The 11,509-nt window shown below is 37.0% G+C and overlaps 1 pseudogene; it reads right to left on the reverse strand.

Moving 5' to 3' along the window:
- Nucleotides 1–5,685: 5,685 nt before the first annotated feature.
- On the reverse strand, nucleotides 5,686–7,611 carry LOC132477552 (ATP-dependent RNA helicase DDX3X-like; annotated as a pseudogene).
- Between the last annotated feature and the right edge of the window lie 3,898 nt (nucleotides 7,612–11,509).

Raw genomic sequence — 11,509 nt, forward strand, 5'->3', positions numbered from 1 at the left:
ATCGATGCTTGATTCATCTTTAGTTCTTCTAGGTCCTTGTTAACTGTTTCTTGCATTTTGTCTATTCTATTTCCAAGATTTTGGATCATCTTTACCATCATTATTCTGAATTCTTTTTCAGGTAGACTGCCTATTACCTCTTCATTTCTTAGGCCTGGTAGGTTTTTATCTTGCTCCTTCACCTGCTGTGTGTTTTTCTGTCTTCTCATTTTGCTTATCTTACTGTGTTTTTGCAGGCTGCAGATTCGTAGTTCCCGTTGTTTTTCGTGTCTGACCCCAGTGGCTAAGGTTGTTTCAGTAGGTTGTATAGGCTTCCTGGTGGGGGGGACTAATGCCTGTGTTCTGGTGGTTGAGGCTCGATCTTGTCTTTCTGGTGGACAGGTCCACGTCTGGTGGTGTGTTTTGGGGTGCCTATGGCCTTATTATTGTTTTAGGTAGCTTCTCTGCTAATGGGTGGGGTTGTGTTCCTGCCTTGCTAGTTGCTTGGCATAGGGTGACCAGCACTGTAGCTTGCTGGTCGTTGACTGAAGCTGGGTGCTGGTGTTGGGATGGAGATCTCTGGGAGATTTTCGCTGCTTGATATTATGTGGAGCTGGGAGGTCTCTTGTGGACCCGTGTCCTGAAGTTGGCTCTCCCACTTCAGAGGCACAGCAGTGGCTCCTGTCTGCAGCACCAAGAGCCTTTCATCCACCCAGCTCAGAATAACAGGGAGAAAAAGCAGAAAGAAAGAATTAGTAGAAGAAAGAAAGAGAGAGGGAAAGAAAGGAAGAAGGGAAGAAAGGAAGGAAGGAAGGAAGGAAGAAAGAAAGGAGGGAGGGAGTGAGGAAGGATGGAAAGAAAGAAGGAAAGAAAGGAGGGAGGGAGTGGGCAATGAAAGCAAAAGGAAGAGTGAATGGAAGAAGGGAGGGAGGGAGGAAGGAAAGAAAGAAAGAAAGACAGGAGGGAGGGAGGGAGGAAGGAAAGAAAAAGAAAGTGGAAAGGAGAAGGGTGGGAGGGAGGGAGGAAAGAAAAAGAAAGAAGGAAAGGAAGAGCAGAGGGAGGGAGGGAGGAAGGGAAGGTAGGAAAAAAAGAAAGAGCAGGTAAAGTAAAGTAGAATAAAGTATGAAATATAGTAGAGTTATTAAAATTAGAAAGTAATTATTGAAAAAAAAAAAAAAAAACGGACCGATAGAACCCTGGGACATATGGTGGAAGCAAAGCTATACAGAGAGAATCTTACACAGAAGATTACACATACACATTCACAAAAAGAGAGCAGGGGGCAAAATCAAAAATCTTGCTCTCCAAGCCCACCTCCTCAATTTGGGATAATTCGTTGTAAAAAGAGGAAAAGGGCAAGAAGTCTGAAATCTTGCTCTCTAAGTCCACCTCCTTACTTTGGAATAATTCGTTGTAAAAAGAGGAAAAGGGGGGAAAGTCTTAAATCTTGTCCTCAAAGTCCACTTCCTCAATTTGGGATGATTCGCTGTCCATTCATGCACTCCACAGACGCAGGGCACATCAAATGGACCGTGGAGCTTTAATCCGCTGCCTCCGAGGCTGCACAGAGAGATTTCCCTGACTCTGCTCTCACAGCTCCCGGGTCTCAGCCTTGGACCTGGCCCCGCCTCTGTGCGTAGGTCGCAGGAGGGCGTCTGTTCTTCGCTCAGACAGGACGGGTTTAAAGGAGCCGCTGATTCGGGGGCTCTGGCTCACTCATGCAGAGGGGAGGGAGGGGCGCGCAGTGTGGGGCGGGCCTGCGGCGGCAGAGGCCGGCGTGACGTTGCAGCAGCCCGTGGCGCTCCGTGCGCTTTCCCGGGAAAGCCGTCCCCGGGTCTCGGGACCCCGGCAGTGGCGGGGTGCACAGGTCCCCCGGAAGGCGGGGCGGACAGTGACCCGCGCTCGCACACAGGCCCCGCGGCTGCGGCGGCGGCGGGCGGCGGCAGGCGGCGGCGGTGGCGGGCGGCGGGGGGCAGCGGCGGCAGCGGGCCTCGGCGGCGGCGGCGGCGGGCGGCGGCAGGCGGCGGCGGTGGCGGGCCGCGGGGGCGGCGGCGGCGGCGGCGGGCCTCGGCGGCGGCGGTGGCGGCGGCGGCGGCGGCGGCTGCCCGCGGCGGGCAGCGGCGGCGGCGGCGGGCCGCGGCGGGCGGCGGCGGCGGCCCACGCCCGTCTCCGAGGTCCACGCCTTACCCGCGGCTCGCGCCTGTCTCCGGCGCTTCCCTAAGCAGCCCTTTTAATGCCCTCTCCTCGCACACCAGGAAACGAAAGTGAAAGTGAAAAAAGACTCTTGCCTCTTCAGCAACTCCAGACCCTTTCCCCGGACTCCCTCCAGGCTAGCCGTGGTGCACTAACCCCTTCAGGCTCTCTTCCTGCCGCCAGCCCCAGTCCTCTCCCTGCGCTCCGACTGAAAGCCGATACCCCTAGATGTATTCTTGATGTACTTGTAGGAGAGACAAATTCTGCGTCCTCCTATTCTTCCATCTTAACTCTGCTCTCTATCTTTATGTTTAAAACTTATAGACAGTGGTTAGAGATATAAGACCACACTTTTCCTTTTTTTTTTCCTTTTGGCTTAACAATCTTCAATACACTTCATCCATTCAGCTATTTTACATTGTAGAATAGTCACCTTTACTTGAGGACATTGTTTACTTTTATTTGAATACTCTTTGAAAAGAATGTCTTAATAATCACATTGAATTTTAGCATTTTCTATATATGATACACAAGTAATACTAAGTCTATAATTAAAAAAATAATTTCTCACCATAGGGAAACAAACTAAAATTATGATAAATAAGATAAAAACTAAAGTCAATAACTTAGAAACAAAGAATATAATCAACCAATTAGTGACCAGTACTTAGGGAAATATTATATTTATATTTGCTACCATAAAAGAAGTCTGTCATATCTCAGTTCCAAGCATGTGTAATATAGCTGGCTCTATTTTAAGCTCTTCATATGCATCAGTTCATTTAATTTTCACAAAAACCTAGTGAAGTAGATATTACTATTTTCCTTTTATAAATGAGGAAACAAATACAAAATAATATGTACCTTGTCCAAGTTTGCATATAAGGAAAAAAGAGCTGAGATTCACACCCAGTTGTTCTGTATCCTGAACCATTGCTCTATACTGTTCTTTCATGAGGTGCCCAAGTACATTTTATTCTTTATGTGTATGTATTCATTTTTAAATTGTTTCTTGGTAAGTGAAAAATATGTTCTCAAGCTTGAAGTTATGTAATTAGTTCAGCCACAATTCAACAAGTCAAGTCTATTGATCTTTCAGACACATAGAAGAAGCTCATGATGTTGGCAGAATATCTATTAATATAAACACATGCAATTGGGAAAAATTATTTTCCTTTCTATTACTACTTTGGTGGGTTTACATAACATTTCACTATAATTGTTAGGGAAACAGTTATGTCTCAATTTAATGTAAAAGAAGTTTACCAAACTGATGCTAAATACCAGTCAATTGTTTAACTTTTTGTAATTCCATTTTTTTTTTTTTTTTTTTTTTTTTGGCTATACAGCAGGTTTGTAATTCCTGCTGTAGGAATTGCAGGAGGGAGCTCATTGCAAAACTATACCTTTTTTATTATTTTATTTTAGTAAAAAATTCATTTTTCATTATAGTGAGATTAGAGGATCAAATGATAATGAAAACTTGACAAGAATAGTTTACAGCCTTTATTTGTTTACTTGTTTGTTTATTTAGTCTCTTGGAAAAAGAATGCTGAACTTACTAAAGTGTTTGTAACTTGTAATACACTGGGCCATTTTAGCTTGAACCTGTGAGAAATGCTGGTCCTGGATGGCCCTCTGCTCTCAATCAGGCAGTGGAATTGACTTACAACCTCCTGAGACCTCCAGAAATATCCCTTTTTCTTCCAGGACTCAAAATAAGCTAAGGCTCTTTAGACATATTTTATATTCTAACTAAAAAAGAAATGAGTATAAAAAGTTTTCAACTATAGATTTCTCAGTCCCCAGCTTTAATTAAAATGGAAATTATGTTTTGTTTTCTAATATGAACATAGAAAAGGACAAATTTCAACAGAAAAATGATGTGGTGTATATTTCAGATGTGTTAGACCAATAAATAAAAATAAAAGCTGAGTAAAAAATCACATTTCTAACCTGATTCATGATACAGAAGCAAGATAAACCAGTAAAACATATTAATCACAGTGCGTGAGGATTTCTTATTATTTTTCTCATCTTTCTGTTAAATTCTGCTTTGTAGAATATTTTCTTAAATACTTAAAATGAAAAATTAAAGCTGATATATTTTTGAAGTGTTATTTAGGAGAGAATGTTTTTAAATTAAAGCAACAGATATAAATGTGGTTAACAGGATATATGTGATCAGAATAAAGCCATTGGTGAACTTTTAGCTCATGATTAAGAGTTTTTAACTTCTGCCCTTAAGTCGCACAATAAATCTTATTTCTTTTCGTTCTTCCAGATTTTTTTCCTTGAACTCTTTTCTGTAAACACTAAACACTTGAAATTGAATATCCAGAAGATCAGCCCTTTCAAGTCATATGTCCTACCTTACTAAACTAGGCTAATATAGAAAATTCTAAGGGATGTCTTTTTTTATGTTCTTTTTTATTATTATTATCTGTTCTTTTCCATTCAAGGCAAATGTCACCACTAACTACTAAAGTATTATTGCAGGCATATTTTATTCATATAGTAAACATTAAAAACTGTGATTTAGTTGAATTTTTCTTAGACTCCAAGACTGCTTCTAAAAATCATATAATACTAACTCACATTCATGACAGGTTCATTAAGAACAAGTGATATATTAAATCCTTGGAAGTTATATTTTACATTAAAGGTAAATTAAAACCATAAATTAAATGTGTACACAGATGAGCCTAGTATTAGCAAACTGTAATCAGGTACTGTTTAATTTTCCTGTACTAGATACATTCATCAGGACCCATTAAGTCTCTCTGGTAATTTTCTGTATGCCCCATATGTGTGACATTTTCTTCATTAGAATCAGATCTTCTTACAATCATAAGGCAAAGCACATTTTTATATTAGGGAGAAAGGATGGCACTATTATCTCAATATTTTAATCTGGAAAACATATATCTGCTATTCTCTATAATGACATATTTGGGAAGTCAAATATCCTTAAAATAGACATTTGCTATAATAAAGTCAGTCTACTCTTTAAATACTTAAGTAATGAATAGAGTTTTGTGTGTAAATGTGTGCTTAAATTTAAAATGTATAGATTTACAACAAAAAAATTTACCAAAGTTCAGTAAATTTATTTTGTCAAAACAATTGATATCTTGAGCATTACTGAGCCAATAGGACATCAAAATAAAAATTGTCTAAAGTTAAAAGCATATTACATTAACAAACAAATGATTTGCAGTCACACAATTATACATGTAGTTTGGGTTGGGGGCAGGTGGAGGGGAATTAATCCAAACTACAGCAATGGAAGTCTTCAAACTATCTTCTGAACAAGACCACTGATTTTTCCTTTCATCTCTTTTTGTGACATTGAGTTCCCTTTAAGAAAAAAAGAATCAATGGAGTATCACAGTTGGTAATTTGCTACAAATTCTTGAGACTATACAAGGTATAATCTGGCTAAATTACATGTGGTTTCCATATTAGCTTGTTTGGCAGGATGATCTACTACAAAGTAGGCTAGTTGCTCCATTAGTCAATCCCCCAGTAGTTAAAATGTCCTCTATATCCATCGCTGTTATAGAAGCTTCCATAGCCACATCCACCAAACTCTCTGCAGCTGCTACCATCACCTCTGCTGCTGCCAGTACAGCTGCTACTGAAGCTGGAATTGCTAAAAACACTACTATGTGGATAACGTCTGGCACAAATCTTCCACAGAATCTACTACTCTTAGAATGTCCATGACAGCTACCCTTGTAATGGTGTTGATATGTTTTATTTTCAAACTAAGATGGCACTTCTTATTTAGTTTCCACAAGAAAATCCAACAAAACCTTAGTCATATTTATGTTCCTCTTGTTAAAGAACAATGTGGCAAGGTCAAAGGTTCCTATACATCCTGTGCAGTCAAAGCAATGTACATTTTCTTCAATACCATTTGGCAAGTCAAAATTGACAACTTGTTTGCCATTTGAAATGTGAAGTCCTCTTGCTGCTCCTGCTCTAACCACTAGGATTGGGCTTTTTCTTGAGAGGAACTGGTGAAGACTTCTTCATTGTCTCTCCAAGATCATCCTCCATGGATACTGGTACAAGCATATCCTTCATGGTGTAAAATGTCCTCCAGACTATCCACACCTTTCTGGTCTCCACAAACACTAAGGTCAATGAATTATTTCCTGTTGCTTTTAAAAGGTTAAGCAGAAATAACTGTTTGTCTTACTCTTTTGATGTGAGGTTCTCAGAGGTAGAGCCAATATTTCTGCAGCCAAAAAGATGTATTCATCCAAGAAATCATGAGCAAGTATCTGTATTTCCTTAGGGAAAGGAGCACTAAACATGTTATGATAAACTCTCTTTGGTGGCATAATATCTTGTTCAAATATTCAATATATCTGAGGTTCAAATCCCATATCAATATAAGATTCACATTATCCAACACCAAGTATTTGTGGAACTCTAATATTTTCCCTTTCCATCATGTCTACCAGGCCTCCAGGAGGAGCAAGTAACATGTGCCATCCACATTCTAAGTATTGAATCTGCTAACCAATATCAGCATCATCATAAATGATGTAAGGACTGTCTCCAGGCCAGTATGAAAAATTTCTGGCTTCCTCACAGATTGGTACTGCCAAATCTCTCTTGTTGATGCTAATACCAAAGAGATTGGATATTGGATATTGCCTTTACCTTCTGTTTTCCTCCATGGCACTCAAAGTCTCTCCTTGACCATCTGAATAAATCTGACTCAAGATCGGCAAGAGAAATGCTGCAATTTTTACAGGTGCTGTTTGGGTACAAGACGTCAAGTGTCTTTTCTCTTTCATAAAAAGAATAGCACACGTTTGCAGTGGAGCCAAGTGAGTATAACAATTAAACTTGATGTTTCCCAGAATAGTTTCTCCCATCTTAACATCAATAAAACATTCAATGTGTGGGAGAGGGCTATTGCCTTTTTCCTCAATTGAAATGTCATATTTCTCAAAGTTAATCCCAGTGTTATCTTCAGAAAAAAGTTCCTGTTCCAAGCAGTCACTTGGAAATGGTTTTGACCAAACATCTTTATCTATTTGTCACACCAGTGACAGTTTCTACCATGTTCAAATTTTCCAAAGCCACATCTGTCACCACGGCAGCCAGTGTTGTTATAGTCACTCTCTTCATTATCATCAAACTTTCCCTTTAGTCACTTTCACCATCATTGAAGAAACTAGACTTTCCTCTTGAATCATTATGAGACTCAAAATACTACATGTATCCTTATCTTTACTAGAACTCCACCCTGAACTGTCTTTATCATAGACTTGTTTGGTAATTTCTTTGTTCCTTGAATGAATGGCTGTCCTTCCTTGACTCTGATTATCTGGAGAATTAATGTTGCTGGTCCAGCCCAAGGGCATTTGTTACTGACACAGGATCCATCCGTGAAGAATACAGAGAACTTGGAATCTCCCTCTGCTGCTGAGTGAGTATGTTTGATGAACAGTAAATGCCTCTCATTGGAGAACTGTGGCTCTCTATCACGTATAGAAATTGTTTTCCCAAAACTGAGGTCTCTAGATATATAACCATGTTTGAAAGAAATATCTTTGAACAATCTACAATTCAAAAAAAAAAGCTTTACAACATTATCACCCAATGATTATAAGTATGACTAAGAAAAATATTTGATAAATGTGTATTTTAATGGTTTATATGTTTTCTAAATAAATTTTAAATTATTTAAAAACCACCTTTCAGATGTGTTTAATTAATACTTCTCTAATCAGACTATCATACCAGGTTAAATGTTATTGTATATATTTCAGCCAGAAAGACTGATTGAGATTTTATAATTTGTTTTTTCCTTGTTTATTCTATTCTGAGTTACAGTGTAACTTAATGGTCTATAATTTTCTCTGTGAAAAGGAGTTAAGTTTTTGTGTACTAAGCAAAGAACTGTGAATTCACATAATAGCTTGTGAGTAGCACAATGCCACAATGTAATAGTGCAAAGTGAAAACTATCATTTTAGAGATTGCTTTGAATTTCATTTTTGACCACAAATGAGTTTATATCAAATATTATGTGCAGTTAGAATCACTGTAACTCTGTGGATTTGGGAGTATATTATACAAAGAAACAAATTATTGGCTAATACTTCTTGACATATTCAAGGTTAAATGTTGACAAGTACAATGCAAACTCTTCACCCTCCCATTTTAAATACTGCAAGTAAAATACAAAATGTGTAAATGTAACAGGTTAATAGATATCCATAATCCTAATTCTATAAATAGAATTTTTCAGGTCTCAAGATGCAATGCAGATAATCCAATGTCCAATACAAAAGAAATTATTTTATTAGTGATCTTTCCTGGATTATGCACAGATGAATTATAATCAATACTTCTTTGTGATTTTTGTTCCTTTAAAATTGATAAAGTATAATACCATATAAGTTTTTAGAATAATATGATTTTCAAGCTGTAAAATACTTATAAAAATACATATCCAGTCCTTCATTACCTTATAGATAAAGAAATGGGGATGAAGAAGTTAACTAACTTGCTGATGTCAAGCTTGCTATCTAATGACAGATTTGAGAGAATAAGTCAAGATACTTGATTCCTATGTCAATGAAATATTCTGTATGTGATACCACCTGTCCTTTTAAATTAACACTAATGCATAATAAATGGATGTTTCACATAGATACTATTATTCCTTTAATGCAGCCATCTCTGCTTTACAGTGATCATGCCTTCTGGATTAACTGGAAAAATAACTATCAGATTTCTTCTTTTTATTCTGAGTAAACAGTTTTCCCAAACTCCACCTTATGTGAAATTTTCTACCTCTACCAAAACCCAATGAATAACAACATGAATTTCTTCTCTTTCCCAGGTATTCAGAAATTTCCCAGAAATAATTACAACAAAAGGCTCCAGGAGAAGATAAGACATATGCTGAGAAATTTTGTGTTTGACAGGAATTTAAATATTCATGGTAAAAATGTTTAAGTATGGGAATGTTATACACTATTTCAACATACAGAATTCCTCTGAGGAAGTAGAACTGGAGGGGACAAGGAAGCTCAAGTTTTAGTTCTATACATGAAGCTCTTTCTGTCCTTCCTTCTTTTTCTCCCTCTCCCCCCAACCTCCTGCTTTCTTTCTCTTCCTTCTTTTCTTTTTCCCTAGTTTTAAAATTATAATCCATATGATGTTAGAGAATGTCCTAATTTCATGTGGACACAAAAATAAACTAAAAATGGAGTAAAGACCTAAATGTAAGACTGGATACTATAAAACTCTTTGAGGAAAACATAGGCAGAATACTCTCTGACATAAATCACAGAAAGATCTGTTTTGATCCACCTCCGAGAGTAATGAAAATAAAATAAATAAACAAATGGGACCTAATTAACTTAAAAGCTTTTCAATAACAACAGAAACCATGAAAATAAAACTCAAAAAATGGAACAAAATATTTGCGAATGAAGCAACCAACAAGGGATTAATCTCCAAAATATACAAATAGCTCATGCAGCTCAATATCAAATAAACAAACAACCCAATCAAAAAATGGGTGGAAGATCTAAAAAATCATTTCTCCAAAGACATACAGATGGCCAAGAGGCACAAGAAAAGATGCTCAATATCACTAATTATTAGAGATATACAAATCAAAACTATAATGTGGTATCACCTCACACTGGTCAGAAAAAAGGTCATCATCAAAAAATCTACAAGCAATAAATAAATGCTGGACAGGGTGTGGAGAAAGGCAACCTTCCTACACTTTTGGTGGGAATGTAAATTGATACAGCCACTATGGAGAACAGTATGGAGGTTCCTTAAAAAACTGAAAATAGAGCTACCATATGATCCAGCAATCCCATTCCTAGGCATAAGTCTGGAGAAAACCATAATTTGAAAGGATACATGCACCCGAATATTCATTGCAGCACTATTTACAATAGCCAGGACATCGAACAACTTAAATGTCCATTGACAGAGAATAGGTAAAGAAGATGTGGTACATATATACAATGGAATATTACTCAGCCATAAAAAAGAATGAAATAATGCCATTTGCAGCATACATGGATGGACCTAGAGATTGTCATACTGAGTGAAGTAAGTCAGACAGACAAAGACAAATATCATATGATATTGTTTATATGTGGAATCTTAAAAAATGGTACAAATGAACCTATTTACAAGACAGAAATAGAGTCACAGATGTAGGACACAGTTTGGTTTCCCCTTGGTAACCAAACTTATGGTTACCAAGGTGAAAAGTGGGGGGAGAGATAAGTTGGGTGATTGGGATTGACATATACAAACTACTACATATAAAACAGATAACTAATAAGAACCTACTGTATAGTACAGGGAACTCTATTCAAAACTCTGTAATGACCCAAATGGGAATAGAATCTAAAAAAAGAGTGGCTATATGTATATGTATAACTGATTCACTTTGCTGTACAGCCAAAACTAACACAACATTGTAAACCAACTATACTTCAATAACAATTAATTTAAAAAAATAAAGTAAATATGGTGGTACATGCAAGAGAGACTATTTTTTTCTGATTTTATATATGTTTCAATATAGCATGATTAAAAATAAATAATCAAAATATTTGAATAAGAAAAAATGTACCTTAATTGGTAACTAAAGTAATTGGTAGATTAACAAACTACATTTATATAATTTTAAGAGAGAAGCTCAAAAGAGATAACCTTCAATATATACTTTAACTAAAGTATACATTCTGACCCCTAAGTCTCCAAGTGAAATATCAAAACATTCATCTTTATGGTTATTTAAATGGATAGCAAACATTCCCAAAGCTGTATAGTGTGGGATTTATTTGAGAGAGATTAGTGTTCCCTTGGTCTCTTGAATTGACTAGTTCATTCTCCTAAACTTAGAAAGATGAAATTTATTTATAGGTCCTCAAGCTTTTATTATTTAAATTATAAATATTCCCCAAACAAGCTAAGCTATTTCCCATACTAGCTGTAAAAAAAAAAAAAATTAGCAGAGGCAATATATGTCTACAAATACTTGCGTTTCTAATCTAGTGGATAATTAACACGTCCCCATATTATCACTGAGGTGGAGGTGGATCAGTGAGGAAGTCTTGTAAAAATCTTCATATTGACAAACTGTTAAAAATATTTTCTTCACAGCCCCAGGATTGAAAGCTATGCCACTAGATCCATATTCTTTAATAATAATTTTTCAATCCCTTTAATTTTTCCCTCCCACAGATAAATAAAAGGAAACTATCTGATTTCCTAGAAAATGACTTTGCAGTTACTTAGATTATTATTATGATGGTTATTATGATGAT

Source organism: Mesoplodon densirostris, chromosome 17, assembly GCF_025265405.1.
Source record: "Mesoplodon densirostris isolate mMesDen1 chromosome 17, mMesDen1 primary haplotype, whole genome shotgun sequence".
In the NCBI taxonomy this organism is placed as follows: Eukaryota; Metazoa; Chordata; class Mammalia; order Artiodactyla; family Ziphiidae; genus Mesoplodon; species Mesoplodon densirostris.